The sequence below is a fragment of the Pholcus phalangioides genome, unplaced genomic scaffold (assembly GCF_987345545.1).
Source record: "Pholcus phalangioides strain wild (caught in Gottingen) unplaced genomic scaffold, Ppha-v1.0 ptg000020l_1, whole genome shotgun sequence".
NCBI classification, from domain to species: Eukaryota; Metazoa; Arthropoda; class Arachnida; order Araneae; family Pholcidae; genus Pholcus; species Pholcus phalangioides.
Genome location: NW_028301613.1, coordinates 5,761,330 through 5,773,091, shown reverse-complemented (window position 1 = coordinate 5,773,091; position 11,762 = coordinate 5,761,330).

The following is an 11,762-nucleotide window of genomic DNA, read 5'->3' as shown; positions in this document are numbered from 1 at the left end:
GTCTTTAAGGAGCTCGCTGTGGTGGTCGAGTGGTCATAGTGATGGACTCTTATCACAAGGACCCGAGTTCAAACTCCACAGTGGTGGTAGCCAATCTCCCTGTTGAAAAGTCTCGCCACAGAGAGCAACAGGCCTGCAATGATACAGTTATTCAATCATTACACTTCACTCATAGTTAGAAAAACTGACGGCAGATGGTGGCACCACAGACAACAAACATTACACAGAAACAAACTTTACGTCAGGTTTCATAACACTTACACCAGAGGTCTTCAACCTTTTTGTAGTCGCGAGCTCTGTTTGTATCCATCATAAAAAAGTAGAGCACGACTGACGGCAAGTTTGGCATACGAATGCGTGAAATCAGGGTGATTTCAGTCCTTGAATGCAATTTGTACAAGGTGTTTAATTATAAAGTTGATCAAGTGCTTGCGAGCACGAAATTGGATACAAGCATCGAGTGCTCTTGGTGCTTCGGGGGAGCACTGTGGTGCTCACGAGTAATGGGTTGAAGATGCCTGACGCACACACACATTCTGACATGTGCCAAGTTCATTAGAAGTTCCGCAGAGAAATATGGACGAGGTGCGTGTGGGATTTGGTAGGTTTTTAAGGGGGAGTGGCACCCCTTTTTAACATGGTGAAAAACTTGGTTCTAATAGAAATATCATTATAAATAGTATTTTAACCATTGATTTATTTCAAGTTTTTCACACGTTTTTGATTTTATGTCCTATCCTATGCTGATATAAAGTTTTGCATATCTTGGATACTTAATTTTTTGTAAGTTAAAAAAAAAAGCATTAAAAACGTGCTTACGCGTACGATAAAATACCACGACATCAATGTAATTGAAAAAGAATTGATTCAAAATAAAGGAAACTGTTCAGTTCATGTCTCTGAGACCGCCCATCCCTTTGGGAAAGAGCGCAAACCATCCCAAGATGGTCTCTCTGGGCGGTCAGCGGTCATGTCTGTCTGTCTGTCTGTTCAGTTGATGGAATGAAGGAAGAGGTTGAGATTTCATTGACTCAATCTTATTTAACCCTTTTACGATCAAGGATGTAATATTGGGTCCAAATGCCAGTGGAATAAACAAACAAGCGTTCTCAGTTTTCCTCTCTCCGCAATCATCACGAAGCTTTGTTGTAACCCTACAAAGTTGTTCTTTTTACTTTCTTCTTGTATTTCTATACAATTATTTGTGACATCCCCCCCCCCCCACATGTGATGTATCTTCTACTATATACTGGGGGGGGGGGAAGTCAGTAGAAACTTTTTAAAAATGAATAAAAATCGGAAAAATAATCGAAATAAAAAACGGTTTGAAGGGTTAGCATCGCTAGGTCACAAGAATTTTTTTAAGACGGGGGATTACTCAAAACAGCCGATAGATGGCTTTCATTCCATGAACTGAACAGTTTCCTTTATTTTGAATCAATTCTTATTCAATTACATTGATGTCATGGTATTTTATCATGCGCGTAAGCACTTTTTTAATGCACTTTTTTGAAAATATACAAAAAATTAAGTATCCAAGAAAACTTTACGCCAGCATGTTATAGGGCATACAATCGAAAACACATGTAAAAAAATTTGAAATGAATCAATGATTAAATAGTATTTTTTAATGATATTTCTATTAGACACAGAGTTTTTCACCATGTTCCTAAATGTATCAACTCCGCTTAAGTATCCTCAAAAATTTGGGTTTTTTTCGTATTTGACGCCTTTCTCTTCTATTCACCCCTGACCTGAAAACGGTTAGAGATAGGACAGGATGTTGCTAGGGTGTTTTACGTTTGTCTATGATCCACTTTCGTTTGGCAGATTAGTCAAAACTCTCACTGTATACTTGGCCGGCAGCACTCACTCCGAGAACTACTATAATCTCGAGCAGGATTAATTTCCATCTAGGAAAGTTGTATTTATTGTTTTTTACTGCACTGAAATCTGTTCTCTATATCAACTTGAAATGTAATGTAAATACAATGTTGATTATTGAAAACTGAAATGTTTATGAAAAGTTTATTATAATGTATCTCGGTTGGGGATCATAGATATATTGTAAGTATCTGAAAGAAATCGAGATCATAAATCATTCGTGTAATAATTATATTTATCCATATACCGATAAGTAGAGCCCGGATTATATGCATTAAAAAGTGGCAAAATATGCACTTAAAAATGCCAAAGTGGTCAGTGGAGGTGTTTGAAAATAAGAATCACTGTTTAGGGTTCTCCGGCAAGACTGATAATTAAATTCTTGATAGGGAATCCTTCGAGGGTGTGCATTCAGCCATAGGTGACAGAATGGATATGTGAACAAGCTATGTCGAGAAAGGCTGTCAACGATTGGTGAGCGCTATTTAGATCATGTGATATAAGTTTTTTCCCTTGATGTTACTTAAAAATTGTCACTTTCGATTCCAGAATGATCTCCTTGGCTGTTGTATCCGCCTAAATTTTGGTTTTCCTGTGATTATGTGTGCTTTGTTGTTTGTGTTTTTATGTCTTATTTGCATTTTTTTGGGTGCTAGTCAATTTGGTGTAAATGAGCAAAAAGTCTGTAAAAACTGTTTAAAAAAAAACCAATAGAAAATTTCAAAATTCATGGTTTTTAGGCCGATGTGATAGAAAGTCTGTACTTTTCAATGTTTTGCTCACACGAGTGGTAAACATTTTTAAGGAATCTTATGTAACGGCTGGGGAAGATGCTACTATTTAAATATTTTCCCTGCTTTAGTTGCACCGCTTCGTTGGTTCATCTATTATTGGTTTCGTCGATTATTCCATGAATCACGGACAGAATCGGATGGCATCTGAGCAAATTTGACCATCTTTAAGCAAACCAAAAAGCCAGTGAGTGTCTTGGGTCAGCCAAAGATCAGCGTGATGAACAAAAAACAGTTTAAGTGTGTCATAACGTACGCAGTTGTGGAGAAGTGTATACAAGCACTGCAAAAAAAGATTTATATCGGCCACATATTGGTGGAGCATAAACAAAATTGTAGGGGGTCTGTTCAATACTGTATTCATACGCAAATGATCACAATATTTCTCTCCGTGAACACCCCGAAAAGCAACATAAAATACTACCCTCACATTTTTAGCAGAGCAATCGAGATTCATAAGCACAGGAACTGCTTCAATGGGAAAGAAGCGAGAATGAAGATCAACAGTGCTTGGTTTCCCGGGTAACCGTCATCAAGAGACAAAAAATTTAGAGAATGGTAAAGATTCCTTGAAAATGTTCCCCACTCCTACGAATGAAATGTCAGAAGTTGTAGAAAAATACTTTTTATCATGTTTCGGTCTAAAAAACCCCGAAAACTATGAATTTTGCATTACACAATAGCCACGAAAAGCCTTGTTTGTTTTGTTAATAGAAAATTATCACATGAAGTTGTATTTGGCCGCATAATTGTATTGTCTGGAAGGGAAATTTATTCTTTTTGATAGAAAAATAATCAGTTACAAAGAAACAACCAAATGCTTTTTGTTTTGCAATAAGGAATTCACAAAACGAGAAATATCTATACAAGCAATAGCATATTAGTCTCGCTTAATCAATTTTCGAAGTTTTCTTGACTTTTCACTCGCTCCGTGTGACCAATACTAGCGTGTTCTGTGTTTTTTATGTCTTTTGACACACTTTCATGCTTGCCTCTCATTCTATTACCTTGTATTCATTCGAATTTGACGAAACATCTCAAAACCAACGATACACGAACAAAATTTTCTAAAAACTATTTTTTGAAATATCAAAGTTATGTATTGATTGATATACTGTAGTTATGCTTCGAACAATTGACACGATAATGTTTCAAATTCAAAGCTTTTCTTTGTGTGTATGTGTGTCACAATTTTTTTTTTTTAAGGTATTGACACGCCCAACCATATTTCTTCACAATAAGGACATGCATGCATTCATATGCAGGGGGTCTGTCCAGATTTTTTTTTTTTTTTTGCGGGGTCCTGTTTTTGTGAAAATAAGTTTTGTGGGAGGTGAAATAATCCAGATAATCTTTCTCTCGCTCTATCACAAAATAAATGGAATGTCAGATTTATGGTTTCATTAATTTTTGTTTTGTGAAGGGATTTCTGCTTTGTGGCCATTTTTCGGCTCCGGAATTTTGTGAAGGGTCCGTTTTTTCGGATCCGTAATTTTCTGAAGGGTCCATTTTTCGGATCCGGAATTTCATGAAGGATCCGTAATTTTGTGAAGGGCCTGTTTTTCGGATCCGTATTTTTGTGAAGAGTCCCTTTTTTGGATCCGGAATTATGCGAAGGGTTCCGCTTTTCGGGCCCATAATTTTGTGAAGGGTCAGTTTTTAGGATCCGGAATTTCGTGAAGGGTCCCTTTTCGGATCCGGAATTATGTGAAGGGTTCCGCTTTTCGGGCCCGTAATTTTGTGAAGTCGCTTTTCGGATCCGGAATTTTGTGAAGGGTCCCTTTTCGGATCCGGAATTTCATGAAGGATCCGTATTTTGTGAAGAGTCCCTTTTTTGGATCCGGAATTATGCGAAGGGTTCCGCTTTTCGGGCCCGTAATTTTGTGAAGGGTCCTTTTCGGATCCGGAATCATGTGAAGGGTACCGCTTTTCGGGCCCGTAATTTTGTGAAGGGTCCGTTTTTTGGATACGGAATTTTATGAGAGGCCGGGATTACACTATAAAATTTTGGTAAAATCCCTTTTATAAAACTTGAAAGATCCAACCAATAAATCTCATAGGTTGCATTCGAGTAAATGCAGTCGATAATCTTATTGGTTGAATTTTTCAAATTTTATAAAAGAACTTTTAGGAAACATAGCGTAATCCCGGCCTAAGGTCTACAAAAGGGACCCAAATTTTGGCTGGACAGACCCCCCGATATATCAATATTGATACACTCTTTGAGTGTCGAGATGGTGCATCGGTGCAGCTTTTATATGTACTGCCAAAGCCCGAAGTTGGCCAATTCGCTACGGGGCCAGCCCAGTTGACCCGGCCAATGTTCGAAATCCGGGCTTTTGCCGGCCCCTATATATCGATACATATACATCCCCCATGATTCAGAGTCGTCCGCCGCGGACGGACCTAGCATATTTTTTTTTTTTGCGATAATTATGGCAATTTATAATTAGCCATAGTTTACCATAATGATTATGGTTAGCTATGGCAACCCTAACGATCTAAAGGAATCTGAACATCGATATCTTAGTGATCGGATATAGGGGGATCGATATATAAGGGCAGGCTAAAACCTGGCGAAAGTCCGAGTTTCGGACATTGGCCGGGTAAACTGGGCTGGCCCCGTAGCGAATTGGCCAACTTCGGAAGTATATAGTAACATGTATATATATATATCTAAGAACAGTTTCACCTGGTAAATGCCGGAAGATTTAATATTGTATTCATGGTTTCATTGGATCAAACATTTGGACAACATGTCACACAAGTTGTATTTTGAAACTGCTTCATTAAAACTGGCTTAGTTTCGCAACTCATTTAACTGGATATGCTAATTCTTTTATATACTGCTACTTCTATGCATATAACCGAATCCCCGGTTAAAACAAACTGCACGGGACTGAATATTCGGGGTTCGCTATATCCGATCTAATGAAAGAACATGTTATGGGTTAGGAAAGGGATGCACACAGTCTACGGGCCAGATATACGGCAATTCTGGCTCTCGCGGGCCTGAAAGTTATAGATGGGGGTGACCCGTATTTTTATGTCCCGTTTTCCCCCCTCAATTTTTCAACGAGGCTTACGTGAATTTTTTAAATCGAGAATGTGGGGATTATTTTCACGATTTGTAAATTAACACCTTTGGCAATTTTTTTTTTTTGGCTGGAACTGGCAACTTCACAGACCTTTGGCAATTTTTTGGCTGTGATTGGCAACTTCAGTGGCAATTTTTTTGGCTGTGATTGGCAAATTCACAGACCATTGTCAATTTTTTTGGCTGTTATTGGCAACTTCACAAACCATTGGCAATTTTTTTGGCTGTGATTGGCAACTTCAGTGGCAATTTTTTGGCTGTGATTGGCAAATTCACAGTGGCAATTTTTTTGGCTGTGATTGGCAACTTCAGTGGCAATTTTTTTGGCTGTGATTGGCAAATTCACAGCCAAAAATGCTTCAATGCTTATTGTTATACTTTATAAAAAAAACGATATGAATGCAGGAACTCTGTCACCAGACTTATCTCGTTGCCGAGATATCTTCTCGTCCAGCTTTGAGCCAGAGCAGGCATCTTCAACCACGGTGCTCCCCGAAACACCCAGAGCGCTCGATGCTCGTGTCCGATTTCGCGCTCGCGAGCACTTGATCAACGTTCCAATTAAACACCTAATACAAATCGTGTTCGAGGATTGAAATGACCCTATTTCATACATTCTCATGTCAGACTTACCGTAAGGGTGCTCTTCTTTTTGATGATGGGTGACCGTCAAAAGAAGAGCCCAGTCAAGAGACAGTGCTCGCGACTGGGAAAAGGTTGAAGACCACTGCACAGGTTGTCTCAAAACTCTACCACACAAGCGTATCCGGTAATTGGAGTATGATCTATCGCCGCTGTGCGGTCGTGTGGGCATTGTGCTGGACTCTCGTCCTCAGGAGGCAGGTTCGAACCCCATTGACTGCACAGTAGTGGTCGGCTGAAGTTGGTTTTTTGCGGTTTTCTAGCTTCGAATGTGTGTGTGTGTGCGAGCCGGTCTCCCATTTGAAAAAGTCTCTCCGCAGAGAGCAGGCAGGGCTACAACCAGCACCTTGTAGAGATAAAAGGCCTGCTTGTGACGTCAGTAAGTAGTTAATTTTTCCCTCTGAATATATTCAGGGGGGGGGGGGAGAATTCCCTGTTCGTGCCGGTATCATCGCTGCGAGGAAAAGAAATGATCGGGCTCAGAATTGGCGATTTCTATGCCCCACATCCAATCACTATGCGGTATTTGCGATCCAACCAGGAAGATTCTACGCCAAAATAAGAAGGAAACGAAATAGGATGCTGTGTTTCAAAATGTGGCAACCTCGCTAGTTAGTCTGAATGACGTTTGTGGCAAACAGCGCAGAGGCCTTCTATCTCTAGGAAGTGCTGCTACAACGCGATACTGACAAAACGTCAATTCAAGCATTTTCATCTTTACTTCAGGAAATGTAATCCAGATGGCAGCATGAACACGTTATGCCTCAACATAAATACGTTAGGGCGAAGCATATGCACTGAGAACACACATTCCGGCATGCGCCGATTCGTTAGAAATTCCGTAGAAGAATGTGCACGAGGTGCACGTCCGGTCAAGTAGTAGCGTGTGGTTTATAGAGCATATTATTCACTTTTAACGATACTCCCATTTTCAACTCGATTTTATTAAACATACATAAACATTGATATAAGAATACACAGTTCAACGCTGTTTCCCAGCCAATATAATGCATTGTCACATCTACTCAAATTTCAATTGGCCAGACACGTACTAAGATTGGAAACAAAAAAGTGTTGTGAATAGTGTGTAGGTATCACAGCCTCGTGAGCTAATTATTCAACGAAGATCTCTCTTTGGCGAGAATTTTGCAACTTACGTTATAGGCCGGGATCACACGATAAAAGTTTTATAAAAAAAAGTACTTTTATAAAACTTTTATAGTGTAATCCCGGCCTAAGATATACGAGGACAGAAAAACTAGTTTTGTGCTTTCTGACAGAAGATTCATAATCTCTGCGCTGGTCGGTATATATATGTGACGCTATAGATATGTAATATGGATGACACTATGTTATGCGTAGTGTGTACTCGTATGCTATACACATAGAGTTGCCAGTAGGGTTACCAAAAAAAAAAAAAATTTTGTCCAACCCACGCGGGTAAAGGGTTTACTTACGTCCCGGAAGGGACAGAGCCCGGGTCGTGTCTGGTCTGACAGTGCCAGGTGTCCTGTTTCAGTGGCGCCACCCATTGCAGACAGAGGCAAGCAAGTCAAGAAAGATCTTATACCGTCGAATCTCGTTATAACGAACTCCAAGAGGGACCGGAGAAATCACTTCGCTATAACGAAATTTCGTTATAAAGGAATTCCAGGTTTATTATGCATTGTTCCTATGTAAGCTTATCTGGAGGATTATAAAAGTGTTCGTTAAAGCGAGATTTTCGTTGTATCGGTATTCGTTAAAACGGGATTCGACTGTATTTGTAAAGTGCTTATGCGGCCCTTATCTCATCAACCCTCTACCGTAGGGTTTCAATTTATAAAAATGCTTAAAACGGGTTCAAAACTGACCCTGTACCAGTTTTGAGAGTGAGAAATACAGTGTGTCACAAAAATAAAATGTAAATTTTTATACGGTCCCCTTGTCCTCTAACTTCCAGTTAGAAAGTGGCCCTGTATCTCTTGAGGCCAAACGAAAAACTTCAATGTTTTCAAGTGCAGTATTCGCCAAGATATTGCCGCCTGGCAGTCCAGTGGTTAGGGGGGAGCTAGCCTGTGACTGTGCAGGTCTGGGTTCGGGCATGGATGTCTACTAACAATAACAAATTCCCCCCCCCCCCAAACTTTTGGCACTTCAGCACCGAGAAGTCATGGGATATCTCTTAATATCGTGTGGGACCTCCTTTTACCCGGCGAAGTGCAGCAATATCGACAGGTATCCCATGACTTTTGGCACTTCAGTGTATGGCCGGAATTTCAGAGCGATTTGTACTGAAAATTCGAGGAAATGTTTAAACTCCTAAGGGGGCACAGACTTTTGGCTATATAGGGGTGTGTTCATCATTTAAGTATGCAACTCATTGAGGTAAACAGTATTTAGGTGTATTGATTTTCAGAATCTGGCAACTCTATTTAGGGGTCATTCAAGTATTACGTCAGCATCGATGGGGTTTCCAATTTGCTGAATTTTCATGACAAGGGGGAAGATGATGCTTACGTCATCAACCACCCTTCATGAAGACATGAAATATTCTTAATGGCATCTCACTCGGTCCGCCAAAAAAACGGGAAAAACCTTTCGATAGTTATTGGGCACCTGAACTAACATTCTCCCTATTGATAAGTCCCTACAGAGCCACTTTAGCGATCTCTAAATGTATCAAGGATCCTTCAACTGCTCTGGAACTGTACCACGCATCACTCAAGTGATCCATCCGTAATTATGCCGCGGATCACTTGAGTAATCTGGGAATGTTCCGCGGGTAACTTGAGTGATTTAGAACCGCACTGGGGGGGGGGGGCACTCAAGTGCTCTAAAACTCTGTCCCATGTCACTCGAGAGATCTCTAAATGTGCCACGGATCGTTTAAGTGTTCTGGAACTGCGTTGCGAGTTATTTAAGTGATCTTTGAATGTGAAACTGATCTTTGAGGCGTACTTCAGTGATTTGAAAACGTGCCACGGGACACTTAAATGCTCTGGAATTGTGCCACGGGTCATTTAAGCTATCTGTAAATGTGCCGCTTATTTCATTTTTACAAAATTAGGTTTGGGGGGGGGGGGGCGAGCCACATCGGATAACCTTCAGGGCCACATTTGGTCCGCGGGTCAATGGTCTGCCATATATGGCTTAAAGGATGGGTCGCAGTGAATTTCTTAAAGTGAAATTTTGAGTACTTACCCTTTAAATAGCATTGAAATTAACAAAAATTGATTCTAATAATAGGTATTTTCTTTCGAAATTTTAATTTTTTTCGTCGGGGGGGGGGGGGGGCCAAGAGCTCCTTATGCCCCCCTCTCGCGTACGTTTCTGATCCCACCAATATACGTTAGGAGGGGCAGTGCTGACGAGGGGGGGGGGGTCAAAATGGCTGAAAATTTGCTGACGTAATACTTGAACGGCCCCTTATGTGGACATGGTATAAAAATGCGAATTTGTGACATTTAAAATTGCATAATTTTTTGGAACGAACGAACATCTATAACACCATTGCGTCCAAAATCAGGTGCCCGTAAGCTACGCGGGGGGGGGGGGGGGGGGCAACAGTGGCCATGACCCCGACCTCTAGTAGGCTAATTATATTGCGGAAGATTAACATCTTGGCTCTGGGAGGGGGATGGGGCGGGTGTCCCCCCCCCCCTGCAACCTTGATAATAAAAGACATCGAAAAACCACGCTAACACTAATTTTTTTAGGAAAAACAACACTTAGATAAAAGGGGGGGGGGGTTCGTTAGACTCTTTGATATTTTGTTCTAAAACCCTTTTTGGTGTGGTCCAAGGTAACGATTGCAAGGAAATGTTTTTTTTTGGTTTTGCTAAGATTATTATTACAATAATAATAAAAAAATACTCTCGCACTCGTGGTAACAATTAATTGGAATGTCTAAAAATTTTTTTCTACAACAACGTATATAAATTGAGCGATTGTTGTACTTTACGGAGGCCGTAACTGCAGATCATGAGCCATTATTGGTCTCAACGCGAAGACATTTAGACATTTTGTGTAATGCTGAAAAATACTATCCTCTGGGAAAATTTGGTGCCGGTGTTGCTTTCTTTTTTTTGGATCCGTAATTTGGAGGGTTTTTCTTTATCCGGTCCATAATCTGCAGACTGATTCAACACCACACTAGAGATAGACTCGGGAGTGAATCCAGAATGGTGTGACGGGAAGGGTGCCAATTCGTTTGATCGTCTCGTTATTTTACGAAACACACACATTTTTCCATTTTATTGTGCTCTTGGGAGGAGCGGTCGTAACCATAACCCCCCCCCCCTCCCCGGACCTGCACCTAAGCAAAGGCAGATATCTTCAACTTTGAATGGAGCGAAGGCAGACATCTGCGAGTAGAGCCGAGGCAGATCTCTTTAGCTACGAATGAAGCCGAGGCAGACATCTGCGAGTAGACCCGTGGCAGACATCTGCGAGTAGACCCGTGGCAGACATCTGCGAGTAGAGCCGAGGCAGATCTCTTCAGATTCAAATGAAGCCGAGGCAGACATTTGCGAGTAGAGCCGAGGCAGAGATTCAAATGAAGCCGAGCCAGAGATTCAAATGAAGCCGAGGCAGACATTTTCAGCTGCGAATAGAGCCGAGGCAGATATCTTCAGTTATGAACGGTGCGGAGTCAAGCATCTTCAGCTGTGAATGAAGCCAAGCCAGACATCTGGGAATGAAGCCGAGGCAGTTATCTTGAGCTGTGAATGGAGCGGAGGCAGACATCTGCGAGTAGAGCCAAGGCAGATCTCTTCAGATTCAAATGAAGCCGAGGCAGACATTTTCAGCTGCGAATAGAGCCGAGGCAGATATCTTCAGTTATGATCGGTGCGGAATCAGGCATCTTCAGCTGTGAATGAAGCCAAGCCAGACATCTGCGAATGGAACCGAGGCAGTTATCTTCAGCTGTGAATGGAACCGAGGCAGTTATCTTCAGCTGTGAATGGAACCGAGGCAGTTATCTTTAGCTGTGAATGAAGCCAAGCCAGACATCTGCGAATGGAACCGAGGCAGTTATCTTCAGCTGTGAATGGAACCGAGGCAGTTATCTTTAGCTGTGAATGAAGCCAAGCCAGACATCTGCGAATGGAACCGAGGCAGTTATCTTCAGCTGTGAATGGAACCGAGGCAGTTATCTTCAGCTGTGAATGGAACCGAGGCAGTTATCTTCAGCTGTGAATGGAGCGGAGGCTGACATCTGCGAGTAGAGCCGAGGCAGATTTCTTTAGTTACGAATGAAGCCAAGGCAGACATTTTCAGTTGCGAATAGAGTCGAGGCAGACATTTTCAGTTGCGAATAGAGTCGAGGCAAACATTTTCAGCTGCGAATAGAGCCGAGGCAGATA